The 24,106-nt window shown below is 38.6% G+C and overlaps 2 long non-coding RNA genes across 2 annotated transcripts in view; one reads left to right on the forward strand and one right to left on the reverse strand.

The window, feature by feature from the left end:
* Positions 1–11,991: 11,991 nt before the first annotated feature.
* LOC138765270 (uncharacterized) lies at positions 11,992–14,165 on the reverse strand. The gene is made up of 3 exons (XR_011358554.1): positions 14,094–14,165; positions 13,156–13,273; positions 11,992–12,101 (listed from the first exon to the last, which is right to left on the reverse strand). It is a non-coding gene; the product is annotated as an uncharacterized lncRNA (long non-coding RNA).
* A 4,320-nt stretch (positions 14,166–18,485) lies between these two features.
* LOC138765327 (uncharacterized) overlaps positions 18,486–24,106 on the forward strand; it is a 48,366-nt gene continuing 42,745 nt past the window's right edge. The window contains exon 1 of the long non-coding RNA XR_011358555.1: positions 18,486–18,546. This is a non-coding gene — a long non-coding RNA (uncharacterized lncRNA). The remainder of the gene's footprint in view (positions 18,547–24,106) is intronic.

Consider the following 24,106-nt stretch of genomic DNA (forward strand, 5'->3'; position numbering starts at 1 on the left):
TTATCATAGGGGATAGAGAAAGGCTATTGTAGTGCCAATAACCTGGGTTTGAATCCATCTCTTTCTGTAAGGAGTTGGACATAATCCCTTTGACCATTGGTGCTCCAGGATCTTCCTGTGTTCCAAAAAAGATACAGGTTAGCAGGTTAATTAAACACATGGGTGTAATTAGGCAACATGGATTCATGACCTTGTGTTTCACTCAGGAATAGATATAGACTCAATTGCCTTGCTCAATGTAACTATTTGGTGTGGTTATTCCCTTTAAAGCAGTCAGATGTTTTACCTCTCCACAACTGGAGAAGATCTGGGAATGGATGAGAGATAGATAGGTTCAATGAATAGCCTGGATCCAGCATAATTTGTTCCAGTGACAGTACTCATCAAAATGAAGGGGATAAAGCTGCTCTATGAAAACATAAGGATCCTCTTGAGATTAGTGGTCCAATCTTATTGGGTAAGTTCACTCTCACCCATGGATAATCTGCAGCTGCATCATAAGGTGGCCATTTATTCTGCCCATACTGATGTAGGCCTTGTAGCTGGAGTAATAGTATATTGAAGGCTCTGCTAAATGATCAGATCTTGCTGGTCCTTTTAATCCCAGTACTGGGGCAATGGGTGTGAGTGTTGCTGGAAGAGACACTGAGGCTTGTGGCTAATGATATAAATGGTCATTAATCCAAGAGCCTTTCAAATATGGTGATGTTTCATGTAAAGTGACCAGGCTGTGCTACATGAGCTGCTTGGTAATAATTTAACACTTTCCTACTACCAGAGAAGGAGGCTGATGCCTTAGATTTCAGGCTATTCTTTGCAGAGTTCTGCCGCTGATGGAAGTACTTATCTGCTGTGTCTTTAAAAAAAAACTCTGCTCTTTGCAATCTTTCTCATAACTGGAGCAGTGATTGATGGAATTTTCCACAAAATAGCATTAATTCTTTTGCTGGTGTTTAAACCAGATAGAAAAGAAGTCTACAGTTCAAATATGATGAGGGAATGGGACTGAGGCTGATGAATGATATTCAAGGTAGATTGATGTCATGCTATACACATGGATCAGGATAATATGAGATTTGAAAATGTCACAGTGAACTCAAATTTGTAGGGAAGTTGTTGAGTAGGGAAGTTATGAAGATTAATGACATATCCTTTGAGTTGAGAGCATAAAGAGATAAAACACAAGCACATTTGATGGAATAATTCAGTAGAAGAGAAGCGGAGGCCTAAAAATCCTGTCGCATTAAAATGGATCAACATTGCATGGGAGTGAAAGGTGGCTTTGATTCTTGAAGGCCTGTGTCGTGTCTTCCCAGGTTTGAAGTAAATTAGGAGGTTGTGAGGGTGGGGGCAGTGAAAATGTTGTGGTAGAATACCAATGACGCATAAGGGATGTGTGCTTTGGAAACAAGTCGGACATAGGTAACAGACTAATCTTACATGGGCCCCAACCTAGTTCTGGGTTTGCCTTCAAGTGTTCAACATTGATCTATGCTGGGATAATTTGTTCAATTCTCCTCTACAATGTTTGAAAGGGAATGATGAGGAAATTGTATAAATTTCAAAAAACTTGTTTGAATTCCAGGGTGACATGAAATATGCCAGAAATAATTACTATTCCAGAATATACAGGGTAGTCAATTTTCATTTGCATATTGTTGGAATGAAATATTATACTATTGAACTTTTAGGCCATAATATCCTTTCACGTGATCATGTGTGTGGTTCTTCCAAGATATTTTTATTCAGGAAATAGAAAGATTCTGATAAAGGGGCCATATAAAATGACCCTGCACCTGGACTCAACCTGTCTCTTGCAAGGATGCAATCTCTTTCTCCCACTTCATCTACCTTCACCACATCTTTTCTTGGGATAATGCCTTCCACTCCAGAACACTTTCTTCATGAAATGTGGTTTCCACACTCCCTCATAAAGTAATTGATAAATCTGAAACCAGTATCACCTTCATTTCACTCACATCCACTCTCTCATCCCACCTCCTTGTGGATAGAACTAGGATAGATTTCTTGGTCCTCACTTTATACTCCACCATTTAACACATCAATTTTTGATTCTTTTGCCTTTAATGTGATTTTTTTTAAAAACTTTATTTATTCATTCAAAAAACAAATAATATATGACATATACAGCAATTAAACATGAAACAATTTTTTTTTTAAAAAAGAAAAAAAAGAAAAGAAAAGGACCCCCCCCTTCAGCCAACTCTCCTAAGGATAGCCATAAAAAAAGAAAAAATATTAAAAAAAGTTAAATATACATATTAAAATCTAATCAATGTAAATTGAAATGTAAGTATTCCGAGTATACAGCCACTTATTAATAAAAAAATATAATTATCATGTGAAACATATGTAATTTTTTCCATTATTAAACAATATTTCATCTCATTATTCCATCTATTAATATCAATCATATTTGTATCTTTCCACATACTAGCAATACATTTTTTCACTACATTTAAAGCAAAATGTACAAAAGCAAGCTGGAATTTATCTAATCCCAAGCCTTCTAGAGGTTGCAAACTACCCAATAAAAATACTGTTGGATCTAAAACTATTTTAATCTTATACAGATATTCTAAAAACAATTGAATTTTCTTCCAAAAAGAGGATCTTGTCCTTCTTTACCCTCTGGAAAACCAACAATTTTCACATTATTCCTTCTGCTTTGATTTTCCAAATAATCTATTTTTCTTTCTAACTCCTTCTCATGTTCTCCTAATTCTATAACTGATTTTTCCACCTTCAACACTTTTTCTGTTAGAAGTCACTTGTTGTTTACAGTCCAAAAAAGCAGTCTGAATTTTTAAAAATTCTTCATAAGATGCATCCACACGAGTCTTAACCATATTTAATTCTGAACTTATACCAGCATTCATTTGAACCTTTGAGATTCATTTGAGATGTCAACAAAGGTTTTATAACAGCTTGAATAATTGCATTCAATTGCATACACTGTGAGTCAGTAAACCTCAACTCTGCTCTCTCTGACATAGTGGCAGAACAAGGTAACTGCAGCTCCTGCTGCAACTCAACAGAAGGCATTTTAAAAGTTTTACTGCGGGTCTGGACTCCCAGCAACGGCAGCCTGATTTCCTCAGGGGGGTCACCGCTGGTCTCCCCCCGTATCTCGTTTTTTCATCAATTCACGAAGAAAAACGATTTCTTCAGATTGAAATGCTACCTGATGCATTTCCAACAATGGAGTCATCTTCCTGCGTGCTCCCTCCATTGAAATCAAAAGGCTTTCCAAATCGGGGTCCACTTCTTGAGAACACGCACCTTCTTTCGGAGAACGGGTAATTCCAGCCCCATCCTTCATTTGGCGAGCAATAGATTTTTTTTTCGGCCCCCACAGGCGATCTTTGGGGTTTAGACAATGAAGAGATTGAACCTCGGGCTGTATCAGGTCGTCTAGGCCACAAATCTTCAGCACTTCGAAAATGTAACTTCTTATGAACTTGAGGTTTAGTCTTTTTACCATTAGTGGCCATAATAGTTCCTTAATACTTTAAGCTAAAATTTTAAAAGTTTAAGCTTGAAAACAAATGGTTAAAAAATGGATATTTAAAAGTCTGGTCAGAGAGGTCAAGATTGCACGTCTAGACTCTACGCCATCTTGCCACGCCCCCCCCTTAATGTGATTTTATCACTTGCCTCATCTTCCCTCCCCTTTCCAGCTTTCACAGGGATTATTTTCTCCCTGACCCCTTGTCTGCTTTTCCTTCCCACTCTTTCACCACTTTAGGCACTTCTGAAGAGGGTGCAACATCTCCTCATTGCCTCCATCCAGGGCCACAATCAGGCGAGGCAGAGTTTCACATGCACCTCATTCAACTTTATCTATTGCATTTAGTGCACTCAATGCCAACTCTTCTGCATTCTGAGCATCAGCTCTCTGTTCTTGACTTCAAGCTGGAACCACTGGTTGCCAGTCATTTTAATTGTCATCACCAATCCCACACAAACATGTCTGTCATCGACCTTATTCATTGTCAGAAACAACAGATCATATGCTACTTAGGTTGCCCAAATCACAATGCAATGAATATTGAACTTTTCAAATTAGGTAACCCCAAATGGGATCTGGTTCCTATTTCCCTCTATCCTTTTCCTGCTCCTGCTCTCAATTTTCTCTCAAATCATCCCCCCTCCCCAATGGTGTCCTCCTCTTCCTGTCACTCTATCTCTCCCGCCTTCCAGTATCCAATCATTTCTTGGCCTCTCCCCTGTCCATTCCTCTTCCCCTTTATGCTTGCTATCTCCTCTTCCCATTTCAGGCCCAAAAAAGTGACCTGAGCTGAAGCGTCGACTAACCATTTCTCTGCCTGACCCACTGAGTTCCTCCAGCTTCTCAATTTTTAGCTTATGATCCTGGTATCAGTCCTTGTGTTTGCTTCAGAGCCAGGTATTCCTGTTCTTGCAAGAGTGTGGACATGGCATAAAACTGAGGTAGTTAAAATTCATCAGTTTAAGACACAGATTTCTTTCAATGGTTGCAAACTGTCTATTGCAAGCCATGCATGGGTTAACTGATGGCCAATATGCAGTTGAGCGATCATCTTGTGATTTCCTTAACATTTGCTTTGCTGATGCATTTTGAACCAGAGCGTAAAGACACAAATAGGTCTTGTTCATGCATTTTTTAAAAGGCACAAGCAAAAAGTTTGCAAGCTCAAGCAAAATAAATAACATGATCTTGTGAGATAATAAAATCCAGTAGTCAAAAATAAAAATACATGTTCAGTGTTTTCAAACACTAGGCCTTTTCACACCATGGGTGAGAGATGACACTACTTGGACCTGGTTGAAATTCCTGGGAAGGCAGGACCACCCAGGCCTTTCACACCACAATCCAAATTCCCTGTAATTTGACCTTACTGGAAATTTGGGGGGGGGGGGGGGGGCTGTGGCCTGCCCCAGCGATGATGTAGAGAGTGACACATTACGCACTCACAGGAAGTCCTACCGGAAATCCCCATTTTACACAGAGGTGTGAAACTGTACAACAAGATTTTGATAACTCCACCATTGGCTGAAAGGAGTGTCACAACTCAATACCAGAGACAAATATACTTTTTAAATTTATGTCAAATTAATTTTTAATTGAAATAAAAGCTCTCCAGGGCTCTTGGGAAGAGGCAACAGATGTTTGATGTGGACCAAAAGGGTCAAAGGCTTGTTTCCATTCTATTTGATTAAATGGCTCTATTTGGAATGTAGGAAAATGTGGATGGAAGTGGGATGAATTGAGTGGTAGACTGGAGTATTGGCGAGTGGAATGTATGATGTAGGTGGGAGGAACTTTGATAAAGGGGCAATTGAGGTTGGGAGGGGGATAAGGTCAGCAAGTAGGGAATGGGGGTTGAGAAAGATTTGGGGTGACATTGGCACAGCTATTAGGCTGCAGCCTCAGTGATTCAGAGAATCCTGACCAAGGGTGCTTTCTCTGTAGAGTTTGCACTTTCTCTCTGTGATTGCATGAGTTTTGACCAGATGCTCCAGTTTATTCCCACATTCTAAAAATGTCCAAACTAGGAGGTTGATTGGCCCCTGTCAATTGGCACTGGAATCTTGGGAGAGTTAATGAGAATGTCAGGAGAAAAACATGGAATTATAGTAAAAAGATGGGTGCTTGGTGATCAGCATGGTGTCAATGGTCAAAGGGCATTTGTGGTGTGTGTAGGTGGGGTGGGGGGGGTACTGAGTCCATTTGTGTACAATTAGATAGTGAATTGAAGTGGACATGAAAAAAAATAACCACACAAGGCGTTTTTAGAGTGAATCAAATGGATTTACTCTTCATCACCTGCACAACCTTTTAAAAGCCAGAATCATGTGCTGGGCACGTGCTGTCGTCATCATGCACTGACATCATATGGCCGGTTTGATGCCTCCTTGGAGTCATAGTGCCACCATAGTGCCCCCCCCCCCACCCCAAGAACCAGCAGAAAGGTTTGCCTGTCTTTTAGGTTGTTGATATCTGACAGACTGTTGGCTCCTGCAGTGGCAAAGTCTTGTTCACATGAGCTGGTTTAAGCCTGTCAATAATGAAGGACTGTGGCTTCCCTCCAATGTCCAAAATACAGGTTGACCTAGTTTGTCTGAATATCCTATAAGGTCCTTCGTAGGGCATCTGTAAAAGGTTGAAAAAGTGTTCCCCTAGGACAAAGACATATTTGCAGTTTTTGAGGTCTTCAGGCACAAAAGATGAGTGTTTTCCATGTGACGATGGTGGTATAGGGATCAATTTTGCTACAGTTTCCCTTAGCCTGCTCAACAGTTCCTTATGATCACCACTGGAGTTGGAATGGTAGGGGACATACACCCCTGGAACCATCAGCAATGTGATGTACATAACCTCCATAGGTGAAGCTTGGAGATCCTCCTTTGGAGTTATTCTAATGCCCAGTAAAACCCAGGGAAGCTCATCATCCCCATTCAGGCCCTCAAACCTATGTCATCCTAAGGCTAACTTGAGATGTGAATGATAATTTTCCACCATTCCATTGGCCTGGAGATGATAGGCATATGTATGATGAATTTCTGTACTGTGCAAGTGAGACAAGGCCTTCCACAGCAAGGAAGTAAATTTTGGTTCACTATATGAAGTAACATGCACTGCCAAACCAACATGAGACACTTAGGAACTGAAGAACACCTGAGCATAAGTGTTGAATAGTCATGTAAATGGTCAAAAGCTCTTTATCAAACGTACTGTATTTCTTTTCTGCTTCATGAAGATGGCAGCTGAAGAATGCTAACAGTTTCCATTGCCCATTGGCATATTGATTAAGTGCACCTCCTATGGCCTAAATGGAAGCGTCTGTAGAAAGGGCGGTGAATGCATTTAAAAATGGGAATCTGAGCATAGTGGCATGAATCATCTTCATCTTCAAGAAGGCATTGTTTCCCTTTTCAGTCCAATGGATGGTTCTGGCATTTCCAGACAGTAAATCGAAAAGAGGCTTCATGATATGCACTGCTCCTGGAAGAAACCAACAATAAAAATTCCCAAGAATTTCTGCAGGCTTTTAACTGTAGCATCTCTTGAGTACTTGCTAATAGCATTAAATCTGGATGGCAGCAGGTAATCGTATGCCCCAAGAAATCATAATTTCTTGCCCAAAAACGCATTTGTCCAGATTGATGATCAGTCCAAACTCTTCAAGATGAATTAAAAAGTATACGAAGATGTTTCAAATGTTCTTCCTTCGTCCCACTGGCTACTAAAATGTCATAGAGGTAAATGAAGACATTGGGCAAACCACATCCTAAAGCATCCATCACCCGTTGAAATGATTGAATGGCATTCTTTAATCCAAATAGCATTCGTAAATATTTGAACACCCAAATGGGGTAATTATTGTTGTTTTTGGAATGTCTTCTGGCTCTACTGGTATTTGGTGATAGCCATGCACCAAGTCTATTTTGGAGATTTTCACTTCATGCAAATTAGCTGAGAAATACTGAATATGAGGTATCGCCTAACCATCTGGGATGGTGACATTGTTAAGCCACCTATAAACTCCACAAGGTCACCAAGCTCCACTATGTTTCGGGACCATATGTAGCAGAGATGCCAAGGAACTGTCGGACCTATGAATTGTGCCTAGTTCCTACATTTTGGCAAACTCTTCCTTAGCTAAATGCAACTTCTCTGGAGGTAAGCAGCACATTTTAGCATGAATAGGAGGGCCCTTAGTACAAATGCAATGAGTAACACTGAGCTTTGCAGTGGAGGCAGAAAGTTGTAGAGTAGTAATCTCAGTGAAATCTTCTTACAGCTTGGAGAATTAAAGTTTGAAGGTACAGAACAGGGGTATAGGTGTCTGCCAGAGAAATAGTCCGAAAAGTATTTCATCGATTAACTGACACCCTTTTAAATCAATGAGGAAAAAATTAGCCCAAAGAAAATCTCCACCAAGCAAAGGATTGGATTCAACTGCTGTAATAAATGGCCAAGTATAAAGATGATTCTTGAACTGGATATTCATCTTCCTGGTGCTGAAGGTCTAAATGTTGGAACTGTTTACTGCTCTTAGTTGCAGGTCTGGGGTAGGATGGCGTGTGTCAAAACTGGTGAGTGGAAATATACTAACTTCTAAACCTATGTCCACCAGAAATTTTCGCTGGGACAACTGGTCCCATATATACAATAGGTTTGCAGATTTCTTGCCAACCACCACAGCCCTTATTGGCGGTTGGCCTGGGCATTTCCCGCAAATGGACAAGGTGGAAGGCACTTGCGGGCATTTATTCCCCAATGCCTGTGGTAATAATATGAAGGCAAGGTGTCCACAGGCTGCTTACTAGTCTTGGGGCATTGCTTGCCTGTAGGGAGTGATGTGCTAAGATCACTAGAGTGTGACACAAGGTCAATATTGGAGGGGTTGACTATGCAGACTTGTCTTTGCTTGCTGTGCTTTTTAGGTAGCCATAGACTGTCTGCCTCTGCCACTACAGCCCTTGGGTCTTCAAATGAACACTTGGATAACAAGAGCCTAATATCATCTGGCATTTGTTCTAAAATGAGCTGCTCGAATAACATATTGGGCCTTTCGCCAGCTGACAGGATCAGCATTTCTTCCATTAGTTCTGAAGGGGTGCTGTCTCCCAACCCATCGGAATATAGTAGTTTGGCTGCCCTTTCCCTACAGGTCATACTGTATACACATAATAAAAGTGCTTTTAAAGCATCATACTTGCTGGTGTGTAGTGGATCCCATAGAAAGTCGTCGACCCTTTTGCAATGGCCTGGTCTAAGGCACTGACGAGATGGTAATAACAAGTGGTGTCCAATTCAACTTGGCAAAGGTGAAACTGCGCTTTCACCTGTTGGAACCACAGTTCGGACTCAGCTCTCCAAAAAGGTGGTAGCTTCACAGCAATGGCTGCAGAGTCTATATTTGTCCAAAAATACATTTTTGGACTCATCAGGGTCACCAAATGTGGCCACTGGAATACAGTGGCCATGATGAAATAACCACACAAGGCATTTTTAGAGTGAATCAAATGAATTTACTCTTCATCACCCGCGCAACCTTTCGAAAGCCAGACTCACGTGCTGACACCACATGGCTGGTTTGATGCCTCCTGGGAGTTGTAGTGCCGCCATAGCGCCACTACCAGTGGATCGTAGTATGAGAGCCCATTGAATTTCCAATTGTTTCGATTATTCCTGCCATTGGACTAAAACCACTTGATGTTGCACTTCTCTGGTAGTTTGCAAACACTCAACCCATATCAATGGAATACACCCTCAGGCATCTTCTTTGAACACAAAAAAAGCAAGTCATCATCAACAGCAAAGAAAAGGCAAAGATACAAGAATTTGATAGGTTGTTTAAGAAGGCCTATGGTATGATCGGACTTGTCAGCCACAAACGAGCCTGCAGCTGATGTGGACATTACCTCTCCATAAATCTTCATCCGCGAAGCCAAGCCAAAGAAGTATGATGGCTTCATTGGTTGGGGAGGTTTGAGATCAAGAGTCATGAGGTAATGTTGCAGCTCTATAAAACTTGTAGAAAATTGCATTCAGTTCTGGTCACCTCATTAGAGGAAGGATATAGATTCTTTAGACAGGGCGCAGAAAAAAATCACCAGGTTGTTGCCTGGATGATAGGTTGTCAGAGCCAGGACATTTCTCTTTGGAGCAACAAAGGATAAGAGGTGACTTAGAGGTACAGTATATAAGATTATGATGGACATAGATTAAGTGGACATCACCTATTTCTTGGGATGACAGAAACCAACACCAGAGGACATCTGTTTAAGGTGAGTGGCATAAAGTTTAGGAAAGATGTCAGAGGTTATTGTTATTTTCACAGAAAGTGACTGGAATACTTTGCCAGGGGTGGTAGTGGAGGCTAGTACAATAGGGACATTTAAAAGATATAGATAAGTACATGCATGTAAGAAAAATAGAGGGCTATGAATGTGAGTTAGGGATGGAGTAGATTGATGTGGAGTAAGTTTGCATAGGTCGGCCCAAGATCGTGGGCCAAAGAACTTGTTCTGTCCTGTCATGTTCTATACTCCATTTGTGACAGATTATAGATATGATTTTGGGAGATAAATTGGAACAGGTTTTTTTTTTAGTGTAGGTCACATACAAACACTTTCAAACAGATCTTAGATCTTATACTGGAGCTCTCCTCAAGTTAAAAGTGTTGTGGCCAACAGTCTTTGTGAAAACCCAAGAGACTTCACTAATGGATTGTTGTTTACAAAGAGGCAGCAGATGAAAGAACTCATTGACAGCTGTCTAGAGTGGAACTTGCTGTTCTAAGAGGGTCATGTGGTTTTGCACACAGAGAGAGTAAAACAGGCTTTCTCCCAGAGAGAGAGAGAGAGGGCGGGCTGGGGTGGGTGGGAAAGAGAGAGAGAGAGGGAGAGAGAGAGAGAGAGAGAGAGAGAGAGAGAGAATTCATTTCTGCAGTTTTACAGTCAGAAACAGCAGCTGGGATTGGAACAGGATAAGCTGGCAAGCTTGTGGAAAACCCCATTTTGAAGACAGGTTGTGAGTGCTTAGTTCAACCTGGTCAAAGACCTTGTGGTTCATACAAGAGGAGAGGACAGGCTGCCTAATGTTTCACTTGAAATAAGAGAAACAAAAAGGAATTCTGTGGTGACATGAAAGAAAGAGGTTATCATCTGGAGAATCCTGGTGGGCAAGTTTCTTCGACAAGACGCTGAAGTGGCTAGTTACAAGGCATCAGTTGTTGGTGTCCAGCGAACAACAAATCTCCCTCTGAAAACCGACAAGAACCTTCCTGAGCAGTAACTATTTACCTTTCAAGCACCAAAGCCTGGTGAACTTCATAAATGTTAAATTCTGTGCAAGTACAAGAATTGCCTGCAACCAGTGAACTTGGAGGAATGAGAAGTGAGATTGGACTGTGAATCAAAGAACTTTTCTGAACTTACACACACACATTACATACACGTGTGCTTAGAATTAGAAGGGGTTAAGTTAGATTAGTTAAGTTAATAGTGATAAATTAAAGTGTGATTCTGTTTTCATGTTTAAAGATAATTAAAAGCAACTTTTGTTTAAGTAACTATTTGTCTAGGTGAATGCTGCTGGGTGTTGGGGTCCTTTGGGCTTGTGACACATTTTAAAAATTTGAATCAGTTTTCAGTTTTAATGCCAGAATTTGCAATGAATTCAGGAATAAAATAATTGACCCAGCTCAGAGCAAAAATGATTTATTCATCCAAGAAATGTTTGTTCCTGGTAAATCCACTGTGGAAGTGTCTTTATTTTACTTCCCCATTTTTTACTTGATTCAACGATGGATGATTTCAAGAAACATAATGTGTTCCTGGAGGCATTTCATTTGATGTGTGGCTTTGTTCAATCAGATGGATATTGGCTTCAATGAAAAGAAAACTTCACTGATTGCTGTCAAAATAGCAGAGTACTTGGCTTTTGATTGCAAACATTTTGTGACCACAATCTTTTCAAGTTGAATGAACAATGTGTATACTGGATCAAGGAACCATACAACTGTAACTGGCCATTCTATTACCAGTTCCCAGACTTAACCTCACTGTAATGATATGACCATATAAGTTAGAAGCAGAAGTAGGCGGCTGAGCCCCTCAAGTTGTTCCGTTATTTAATAAGATCATGATTGATCTGATTGTATCCTGAACTCTACTGTTCATCTACCCTGGTAATCTTCCATCTCTCACTTGTCAAGAATACCACCAGCTATTGTGAAGATATTCAAGAAGTCTGAATCACTCTTTGAGACAGAGTTCAAAACATTCTTAACCCTCTGTATTAGCTCAGCAATCCCATATTTTCAAACAGTAACCCCCAGTTCCAGCTCAGAGGAAAACATAGTCTTTAATCTGTCAAGAATATTCAAGATTTTATATGTTGATTTACAGACCCCTCTCACACATCTAAGCTACAATAGATAAAAACAAATAATCTTAATTTTTAAACTTGCTCTTCTCAGTTGTTGCTTTGAGATGAGATGAGAGTTTATTGTCATACACATAAATACAATGTTCAGATACACTGGCTCCGACAACCTTTCCTCCAGTCCACATAGAATCAGCAACTAGAAAATTATAAATAAAACGATCTCAATATTTCAAGATAGACAAAAAGATAATAAAGGATACAGAAATAATATTCATGATTGCAGTTAGTGAAATAAATAAAGTAACGTTTTAATAGTGCAGATAAATTTTTCGGTGCCCACAGTAATTAATGTTTGGGTAGCTTTTGGTTAAAAATAACTGTTTTGAATCAAGACCTTGTGGACTTCAAATTTCTGTACTTACTCCATGAAAATAGCAGTGGGAGAGGTTGTGACCAGGGTGATGGAATCCTTTATTTTGCTGGCTGCCTTGGAGTGTCTCACATAGAGGTCTTGAATAGATGGGAGGTTGGTGCCTGTAATGGACTTGGCAAGATTGGCCATTTTTTTGCACTCCTCTGCATTTCTGAGCACCTGAGTGTCCAAACCTGGCCACAATGCAACCAGTTAGTCTACATTCTACAGTTCACATGTAGACATTTGCTAATGTTCAATATGTCAAATCTCCTCAGACTTAGAAAGTACATTCAGTGTGGTGTTCCTTCTTCCTAGTTACCTTGATGTGTTGGCTCCAGGAGAGGTACTACAATATGTAGATTCCCAGGAACTTAAAGGTACTAACCCTCTCCACCACCATCACACCAATGAATGTATAGTCCACAATAAGCTCTTTGGTCTTGCTGATATTGAGTACAAGATCGTTAATCTGGCACGTCCCAACCAGATTCTTGATCTTTCCCCTGTGTCCTGACTCATTATTACCTGTTATTTGGCCAGTCACAATGGAGTCATTAATGAATTCAAAGATTGTGTTGGAGATGAACTTGTCTATGCTATCATGAGTGTAGAGGGAATAGAGCTGGGGTCTAAGGACTACTCAACCTTGTTTTGCCCTGTGGATGGTGGTCAGTGAGGAGGAGGTGATGCCGCTGATGTGCATTGATTGTGATCTGGTGATGATGAAACCAGCTGCAAATAGAACCGCAGATTTCTGAACATTGAAATCAGAAGAGGGTGCAGAAGAAGAGACAGGGAACTTATCACTTGAAATGAGAAAATTCCATGCTCATACCATTGGGTTGTAGACTTAGATTGTGAACACCTCATATTTCATTTTAATATCTCATGTTCTGTCTCGAGATGGCATCCACTGCTGACTTGATATGATGAGATGTGGACCCAGGTCCTTCCTGAAATGGGAATTAATTTACTCCATAAACAACCTCACAAAACATTTCATCATGGTAGATGTAAGTATCATCGGCTTATGGACTTTGAAGCAGGTCACCTTCCTCTTCTTGGGCCCCAATATGATGGACATCTTTATGAAGCAGATGCGGACCTCAGACAGTAACATCGAAAATATCTGCAAACACTCTGCCAAGTTGGTCCCCACAGGTATTTAAGATACAGCAAGGTACACTGTCTAGGTCGGGTAGTTTCATAAACCTCTCTGAAATGCTTCTGATCCATTAATATTCCCCCTTAACCACAGATACACATAGCATGTACAGTACTTCAAATGTTCTGGTTAACTGAAACATAATTTCATTAAATGATAATACTCAGTTATTAAAGGTTGAGTCTATGATAATCAAAGATTGTTTTATTTGAATGTTAAAATATTTAAGAGTGAATGGAATGACCAAATATAAACTAAAGCTTCTGGCGAAGGATGGATGGATGTATCAATGAATGAATTAAGTTTATTGTTATGTACATAAATGCAGTGTATAGATGTAATGAATGTCTTACTTGCTGAAGGTTCCCAGGTGCATACAACATGCAACACATGAGAAAAGATAAAAAAAGATAATGTAAAAGGGAGCTGAAAAATTACAATGAATTCTCACAGATGGTCAGAGTACACAAATATGTTAGTCATGGGTGGAGGCAGATCTTTGGTGGTTTTGAAGTAATGTTATTGAACGGTGTGCGGGGGTTTGTTGCTTAAAGAACCTGATATCTGTTGGGTAAATTCGAGAGGCGTGAGACTTCAGACTTCCGTACCTTCTGCTTCTAGGTAGCAGTGACAGGAGAGCATAATCAGTGTGGTGGGTCTTTTACGATGTTATCAACTTTCTTCAGGCAGAACCTTCATATGGTGTCATTAATGGATAGAAGGTTGGTGCTTGTGATGGACTTGGCTATGTGTACCATGTTCTGCAGCCTTCTGCATTCCTTGTCATTCAAGTCTTCAAACCAGGCGGTGATTCAACCAGTCAGTATATTTTAGAGAACCCACACATACATGTTTGATGGAGTGTTCTGTGAAATCCTACACCTTTTCAAAGTCATTTGAAAGTAGAAACATTGCAGTGTCTTCATATTTGCCGTGATGCACTGGACCCAGCATAGGTCCTACAATATATGAATGCCCAGATATTTCAAGTTCCTCTCCACTGCCATCCCATTAAATAAGATGAGTGTGAGGTCCCTTAGCTTTTCCTTCTGAAAGTCCACAACCAATTTCTTGGTCTTGCTTATGTTGGATCTAAGAATGTTGTTCACCCAGTCAGATTCTTGATCTCTGTTCGATATTCTTATTCATTATAATCTCTTATTTGGACAATGATTTTCCATCAGCAAATTTCAAGATGGTGTTGGAGACAAACTTGTCTACACAATAATGGGTATAGCATAAATATAACCAAAGACTTAACATACAGTATTGACCTGACTATATATTGATTAGTGGCAATGAGGAGATGATGTTTCCAATCTAATGAGAATTTGAGTAAGGAACAGAGTCCCAGGTCCCTGAGTTTGGTTATCATTTAATGTGGTATGGTTAACAGAGCACAATGCTAATACAGAACCAGTGAATTGGGATTGTGAGCTACCGATGGGAGGAGATGGGCAAGCAACCGACCTACTGATGGTTGGGGGGAAGGGAGTGGGCGGGTGAGTGACTGATCTACTGTCGGTCGGGGGGAGGGAGCGGGCGTGTGAGCGACCGACCTACAGACGATTGGGGGGGGATGGGGCAGGCAAGTGATCGACCTACCGACAGTTGGGGGGAGCGAGTGGGTGGGCAAGCAACTGACCTACTGATGGTTGGGGAAAGGAAGCAGGTCGGCAAGTGACCTACCGATAGTCATGGAGGAGGGGGCGGGCAGGCAAGCGACTGACCTACTGATGGTCAGGGAGAGGAAGCAGGTGAGCAACTGATGGGAGGTAGTGGGTGGGCGAGTGACCTACCGACAGTTGGGGGAGGGAGCGGGCAAGTGAGTGACCGATCTTCTGATGTTCTGGAAAAGGAAGCAGGTAGGTGAGCAACCGACCTATCGATGGTCAGGGGGAGGAATTAGTTGGGCAAGCGACCTACCAATGGGAGGGAGAGAGAAGGAGCAGGCAGGTGAGTGACAGACTGACTGACAGCTGGCTGGGAGGGAGTTGGTGGGTGAGAGACCAGAAGGGCAGGGAGGGACCAGGCGAGCAATCAATGAACTTGCTCTTACTCCTATGTGTGCATAACATGTCATTGGTTGGGGGCGGGCCTCCCCCTAAATTGCCGGGGAGAACAAATTCTCAGGAATTTGGACTGTGGTGTGAAAGGCTTGGGAGGTCCTGAATTCCTGGGAATTCCTCCAGGACAAAGTTGGGTCACTGCTTTCCTGTGGTGTGAAAATGCCTATTGAGACAAGGCACCTTGAACTTCTTGGATACCAGAATGATAAGTTTCTTTTTGCAGCAAGTGGGAACCGCAGAGCAGCAAAATCTCAGAAAAAAAAACATCACCCAATGTGTCTCCGTAGGTTTTTGAGGATTTGACCAAGTACACTCTCTAGGCCAGACACTTTCTTAGCATTCACCCTCTTGAAGGTTCTTGTGATATTGGCCTCAGTAAATGAGAGCACAGGACAATTGGTATTATCAGAGCTCATGGGGTGCATCAATATTTTCCTTTTTTAGGAAGTATGGAAGATGTCGAGTTCATTATAGGAAATGAAAGTGCGCAAACTCTGTCATTGAGACTCTGGTCTAGAGTACGTTTTCACATTAGTAAGTGGTCTTCTGGAGGTCTCAAGCTATGGATGCTACATGGCCTGCTGAATTTTTCCAGAAGGTTTGTGTATTGAACGTGACCCCAGCATCTGCAGACTTTCTTGCTTACCTCTTTCTGAAGGTCTTCCTGAATCACCTGATTTGAACACCACAAATCTCATCTTCAGCAAGTTGTCAATCTTCTGATTCTCATTAGGAAGTACCCCTATGGATTTAGTCAGGACACAGTCGTCCATGCATTTCCTGATGAAGACACAAACTCTAGCATATTCTGCAGCCAAGTATTTCAACTTGGCCTAATCTACTAGCTCTCTGCAATCTCAAAACTGCTTTTCTGCCTCTCCATACAATATCAGTACCTCTTTACCTGCTCTTCAGTCACTGGCTGGACACAGGGAGAAAAAGCACAGCCAGGTAGTCCAATTTTTCAAAGTGCAGGTGAGAATTGGAGTGGTCATGTTCTTGGTGGAAGTGTAGCAAAGGTTGAGAAAAGTCAGTCTTCTGTTGTTGCAGGAGACATGCTGGTGGACATGCTGGTGGTAAGAGGTTCTGTCTTTATGCTAGGCTGATTGAAGTCCCTAGCGATGATGAAGAAGGCATTCAGGGTGTCATAAGATACTTGATGATGATAGTATGCAGTTGAGGGATGTCATATGATGCCATGGGATCAATAGTAGGCTCCTGACTCCCTTGGGAAAATAGTTAAAACAAGTTTTGAATAAACACTGTTTCAATGTGTATTTAAACCTTCTTACCTTACTTCAATTATGCCTCCAAAATATGAAAAAGAAACAGCAAAGACCTTTGGAACCTGACAGAAAGAAAATAAGAAAAAAAAAATTGAGGCCTAGCCCAACTTGACGATGAAACATGGAGCTGGAGTCTGTTCTGTCTCCCGACCTGGTGAGTCCTTGGAGGGGACCCTTGCTGGTGCCCTCTCAGCTGCTACTTTGGAGAGATAGCATCGATGACGAACCTAGAAGTGAACCGTGCATGGGCGAGAAATCACACATGCTTGGCACAATGAAGTCCAAGGCATTACTGGGATTGCAGCAACTCTATAGAAAAGTTGGGGACCTCGACTTTGGCACTGGCGGAGAAAGAATTGGGTTCAAGAGGAGGTTTGTCAGCTAAAGATGAGGAAGAAGGGATACAAGAAGAGGAGGTAATGGAAGAAATTGAATTTAATCCTCAGACTAAGACTGTAATGATAATGCAGCAGCTTAAAAAAATGAAAGGGGAAATGAGAGAAAGATTAATGGTGTCAAGGCTGAAATGAAAGAAATGGAAGAAGAAACTGCTAAGTTGGATGTTGTAAATAAAATGAAGAAGAAATTAAAGAAAATGGAAGAAACAATTACAAGAGTACAGGATGATCTGAAACATGCTGAAGACAAGGTGTCTAATGTGGAAAATACAACAACTGGTTTAATTACAGTAAATGAAAGGCTTTCTGATAGTGGATATTTTAGAGAATTTTAGTAGAAGAAATAACATTAAGGCACTAGGCCTTTCAGAAGGAAAAGAAGGTCCAGATTCGAATTGCTTCTTTCAAGATTGGATTCCTAAATTATTGGGAGATCACTTTGAGAATATGATTGAAACTGAAAGAGCCCATAAAGCTCTGAGACCCAAGGCTCTCCCTAATCAAAATCCACGTACTACATTAATAAAGTTTCTGTGGTATCAAAACAAAGAGGAAGTTTTGGGTCTTGCTGTGAAAGGAACAAAGGAAGGACGAGGTCCTTTGTTACGGGAAAGGGATAGGATTTCTACCCTGATTTGAGTGAAGATTTGTTGAGAAAAATGAAAGAATTTAATTCAGCTAAGAAAATTCTATATCATTATAGGTTATAAATTTGTCCTTCATTACCCTGCGACTTTGAAAATTTTCATTACATATTTTCATTAATTTTTTTTACATATTTTGCATAAGCGTAAGAATACGCTTGGAGTCTTCCAAAAGCTCAACCTTTAGCAATACTATGAACTTGTTCCAATGAACTATCCTTTTCCCCATTACTTTAATTTCATAATTGGATGGAAGAATTTGATGATATTCCTTCTTTATGCCCTTTCTTTTGATTTTCGAGTTGCTATTTTAATTGTGGATAATTGACTAATTAATTAACTAATTAATTGACTAATTTCTATTACTAAGTGATTAAAGCTTGTATATTGAATGTACCAAGGGAGTTTGGAGGAGTGGGATGTGTTGATTTCTGTAGGATACAAGTATGTTTGTGACCTTGGTCACAACCTGTAAAATGGAGGGAATTAGTGTTGAATTAGGCAACACTTATTGGGAGGGGACTTTTCTAATATTGTTATAGGTATGAACTTGCAAACTTTTTTTGTAATTTTGTCTTTTACTTTTATCTTCTTTTGGATTGTATGAAGTGATGTGTACAGATACAGAGAATTTTGTTGCATTTGGAGGAGACTTGAGGATGAGGTGAGGGAGAATGATTGATAAATATTTGATCTAGATGAGTAAGGTGATTAAGTTTGTAAATTTTAATGTTAATGGACTAAATAGATCAATAAAAAAGAAAAATGAGTGCTAACATACATTAAGAAACTTGGAGGTGATGTAACTTTTCTTCAAGAAACACATTTAACTTAAAAAGAACTTGAAATTAAAAAGGGATTCGGTGGGGTATGTAATATCTTCTTCATTTAATTCTAAAGCAAGAGGGGTGGAAATTTTTATTAAAAAGAATCTTCCGATTACACTTCAAAATATTGTTACAGAACCTGCAGGTAGATATGTAATAGTAATTCTCAAATATTTTTGGAACTGTGAATATTTTTGAATTTGTATGCTCCAAATATTGACAATGAGAAATTTATTCAAGATGACTTTTTAAATTTAGCAGAGGCACATGAAAATATTTTAATAGGAGGGGATTTTAATTTTTGCTTAGATCCATTGTTAGATAGGTCCACTCGAGTAAGGGCAAGAATGAAAGCTGTTAAAGTTATATTGGGTTTAATTATTTGAATTTAATTGATGTATGGAGAAAAATCGATCCTGGAGAGAAAGATTATTCATTTTATTCTTGCAGGTCTGAATCTCATTCTAGAATTAATTTATTTTTGGTTTTGGCTCAAATGTAAGCTAGGATTTTTGAGGTGGACTATAAACTGAGGATTCTATCTGACCATTTGAGTTTATTAATAATTATGGAAATACCTAACAAACAGAAGTTGATATATAGATGGAGATTAAATTCTTTATTATTGAAAAGGAAAGATTCTTGTGATTTTGTTTGAAATAACATTCGGACCTTTTGTAATACAAATTTGAACTCAGTAAATAATAAATTTATTATATGGGATGCTTTAAAGGAATATCTATGAGGACAAATTATAAGTTTCACATCTAAAATTAAAAAGGATCTATAAGATCAATTAGAAAAAAGAAATTAAAAAGGATCTATAAGATCCTTATAGAAATTAAAAAGGATCTATAAGATCAATTAGAAAAAAGAAATTACAGTTTTGGAAAAGGACATTCAAAAGTGTGTTTCTGAGAATAAGCGTAAACAATTGATTAATTTTATAATCTATTATAATGAAACTTTATCATAAGATGAGAAAGCTATTAGTAGAGCAAGGCAAAGATCACATAATGTATTAGCTTGGCAATAAAGAGTAGAACAGACTTTGAGAATAATTAATGCAATTAAAAAGTACTAATGTAATTACATATAAGCCTCAAGAAATAAATGAATCCTTTAGAAATTTCGATAGGAAATTATATACTTTGGAGTCTTTAGGAGACAAACCTAAAGTAAATAATTATTTATCACAGATAATATCGATTAGGCTAAGTTTAAAAGAAGAAATTGAAATTAATGCTTCATTTACTGAGGCAGAAGTAAGAGCTCTTTACAAAGAAATAAATCTCCAGAAGATTATGGTATTTCATCTGAATTTTATAAAGAATTTATGGACTTATTCATTCCTATATTTATGAAAGTACTAGACCAGGCTTCACAAAATTCAACTCTTCCAGCATAATTTTCAATGGCAATAATTATTGTGATTCCTAAAAAAGACAGAGACACTTTAAAACCTTCATCTGATACACCTATTTCATTATTAAATGTGGATTATAAAATAGTCAAAGAAGTTTTGGCAAATAGAATGAATAACCTGTCACCTTAATTAATTTATTAATTAATCTGATAATTAATTAATTAATGGGGATCAGACAGGGTTTGTTTTTTTTTAAAGACTATCTTCAGAAAATGTAGCTAAAGTGTTTAGTATCATTCATCTAGTGCAAAAAAAGTGATTTAAGTGTTGCAGTGGGTTTAGATTCAGAAAAGGCATTTAATAGATTAGAGTGGGATTGTTTTGTTTAAGGTTTTAGATAAGTTAGGATTTGAATCAAATTTTAAAAATTGGATTAGAGCATTATATAATAGTCCTAAAGCTAAAGAAGAAACAAATGGCCAAGTGTCTATGCCATTTAAATTAAAGAGATCAAGTAGACAAGGTTATCCTTTGTCACCAGCCTTATTTATTTTAGCTGTAGAACCATATGTCAAGGCAATTCACTCTGATTTACAATTAAGGGCTTTAGGGTGGGCCAGGAGGAACATAAAATTAGTTGATTTGAAGATGATGCTTTAATATATTTGACTGACCCTGAGTCATCTTTATGAAGACTGTATGCCAAATTGGAAGAATATAGAAAATTTCAGGTTATAAAATAAATAGGGATAAATGTGAAATTATGCCATTGATAGTAGGTAATTATACTCAATGTCAGAGGAATACACAGTTTAAATGTCCAAAATAAGGTATCAAATATTTAGGAATACATAAAAATAGTAAATGAAGAATTTATATAAATTGAATTATTTGTCTTCACTTAAAAAGATTGATGCAGAGTTTTAAAAATGGATAAATTTACCTATAACTTCAGTTGGAAGGGTGAATTGTATAAAGATGAATACATTTCCAAGGTTACAATATCTTTTTCAGATGTTACCAATATTAATACCCTAATTTGTTTTTCAAGAATTAAATAAAATGTGATGGTTTACATTATATTTTATATAAAAATGTCACAAACAGTAACACTTCACAAAATACATCTAATTTAAAATGAAAGAGCTATGCATAAGGATACCATGTCAATAGTGACTTTATAGAAACTTTGAAGAATGCCTATGGAGACTTCATTGGACTGATGCTGTGGAGTAATTGGGTCATTATTTTGAAAGCAACAGATAGCCAGGCAGAAACTGATTCCAGTGCCGGCAATCTGTCTAGTTGCAGTTTGCTGTTCTAAGTGGATCCATATGTTTTTTTTTAAGCAAAGAGAGAGAAAAGACCAAGAGAGAGAGAGAGAGAGAAAGAGAGACAGAGACAGAGACAGAGACAGAGAGAGAGACAGAGAGACTGAGACAGAGAGAGAGAGAGAGAGAGAGAGAGAGAGAGAGAGAGAGAGAGACAGAGACAGAGACAGAGAGACTGAGACAGAGAGAGAGAGAGAGAGAGAGAGAGAGAGAGAGAGAGAGAGAGAGAGAGAGAGAGCGAGAGGGGTGGGGGAACTGACTTCTGTAGTACCTTTTGGAAACTGGTGGAAAAACTCCATTTTGAAAAAGAGTTGTGAGTTCTGAGTTCACCTGTTCAAAACCCTTAGAGTACTTACAAGATGAAATGGCTGGCTAGAATGTTTCTCCTGAAATAAGGGAAACAAGAGGAACTCTGTGGTGACTTGGAAGAAGAGGTTATCATTTGGAAAACCCTGATGGGCCTAGTTTCTTCAGTAAGACACTGAAGTGACTGATCAGAGGAAATCAGTTTGTATGTGTCCAACGAGCAACAAATCACTCTCTGAAGCCAACAAGAATTTTCCGGAGCTGTGAACAATTACCTTTAGACACCAGAGCTTGGTGAAAATTTATAAATGTTAAATTCTGTGCACAGTATAAGAATTGCCTGATACCCATGAACTTGGAGGGGTGAGAAATGAGATTGGGCTGTGAATCAAAGAACTTTCCTGAACATATGCACATTACATACATGTGTGCTTAGAATTAGAAGGGAGTTGTTAGGTTGTTAATGGTAATAAGTTAAAGTGTTTTCATGTTTAAAGAAAATTAAAACAATTTTTGTTTAAGTAACCATTTGTCTTGGTGAATATATATTGCTGCTGGGTTTTGCGGTCCTCTGGGCCCATAACAATTTGGGATTTTAACGTGGGACCAATGGGCCATAATGAAATTTCTTTCGAAAGGTAAAATATCAAGAATTTCTATAGAGAAACTAATGTGGAAATATGAATAGGGAGGTTTACAGCTTCCTAATTTTAAAAATTATTGAGTGGCACAGATAAGATTTCTTGCTTTTTTTGAAAATAAAAAAAAAACTGGTATGGGTAAATATGAAACTAAATAAAACAGGAGAGAGGTAAGCAGACAAAGTTATATGTAGTGAATCAAATTTCTGGATGCTAATAAAGAGACACCATTATTTAAACATTTGTTTAATGTTTGGAATAAAATGAATCATGATATTGATGGAGGGTCCATATTACCTACAAATGCCAATGATAAACCTTTTTTTTTAAGAGATAATCAGTTCTTTAATATATGGCACCATAAAGGATTGTTCATGTTGAAGATTGGTATGAAAGAGGTCAATTAATAAAGGATTGTTCATGTTGAACATTGTCATGAAAGAGGTCAATTAATAAAGGATTGTTCATGTCGAAGATTGTCATGGAAGAGGTCAATTAATAAAGGATAGTTCATGTCAAAGATTGTCAAGAAAAAGGTCAATTAATAAAGGATTGTTCATGTCAAAGATTGTTATGAAAGAGGTCAATTAATAAAGGATTGTTCATGTTGAAGATTGTTATGAAAGAGGTCAATTAATAAAGGATTGTTCATGTTGAAGATTGTTATGAAAGAGGTCAATTAATAAAGGATTGTTCATGTTGGAGATTGTTATGAAAGAGGTCAATTAATAAAGGATTGTTCATGTTGAAGATTGTCATGAAAGAGGTCAATTAATAAAGGATTGTTCATGTTGAAGATTGTCATGAAAGAGGTCAATTAATAAAGGATTGTTCATGTTGAAGATTGTCATGAAAGAGGTCAATTAATAAAGGATTGTTCATGTCGAAGATTGTCAAGAAAGAGGTCAATTAATAAAGGATTGTTCATGTCGAAGATTGTCATGGAAGAGGTCAATTAATAAAGGATAGTTCATGTCGAAGATAGTCATGGAAGAGGTCCATTAATAAAGGATTGTTCATGTCGAAGATTGTTATGAAAGAGGTCAATTAATAAAGGATTGTTCATGTCGAAGATTCTCATGAAAGAGGTCAATTAATAAAGGATTGTTCATGTCGAAGATTGTCATGAAAGAGGTCAATTAATAAAGGATTGTTCATGTCGAAGATTGTCAAGAAAGAGGTCAATTAATAAAGGATTGTTCATGTCGAAGATTGTCATGAAAGAGGTCCATTAATAAAGGATTGTTCATGTCGAAGATTGTCATGAAAGAGGTCCATTAATAAAGGAATGTTCATGTCGAAGATTGTCATGAAAGAGGTCAATTAATAAAGGATTGTTCATGTCGTAGATTGTCATGGAAGAGGTCCATTAATAAAGGATTGTTCATGTCGAAGATGTCATGGAAGAGGTCCATTAATAAAGGATTGTTCATGTCGAAGATTGTCATGGAAGAGGTCCATTAATAAAGGATTGTTCATGTCGAAGATTGTCATGGAAGAGGTCCATTAATAAAGGATTGTTCATGTCGAAGATTGTCATGGAAGAGGTCCATTAATAAAGGATTGTTCATGTCGAAGATTGTCATGGAAGAGGTCCATTAATAAAGGATTGTTCATTTCGAAGATTGTCATGGAAGAGGTCCATTAATAAAGGATTGTTCATGTCGAAGATTGTCATGGAAGAGGTTCATTAATAAAGGATTGTTCATGTCGAAGATTGTCATGGAAGAGGTCCATTAATAAAGGATTGTTC

Source organism: Narcine bancroftii, chromosome 1, assembly GCF_036971445.1.
Source record: "Narcine bancroftii isolate sNarBan1 chromosome 1, sNarBan1.hap1, whole genome shotgun sequence".
In the NCBI taxonomy this organism is placed as follows: domain Eukaryota; kingdom Metazoa; phylum Chordata; class Chondrichthyes; order Torpediniformes; family Narcinidae; genus Narcine; species Narcine bancroftii.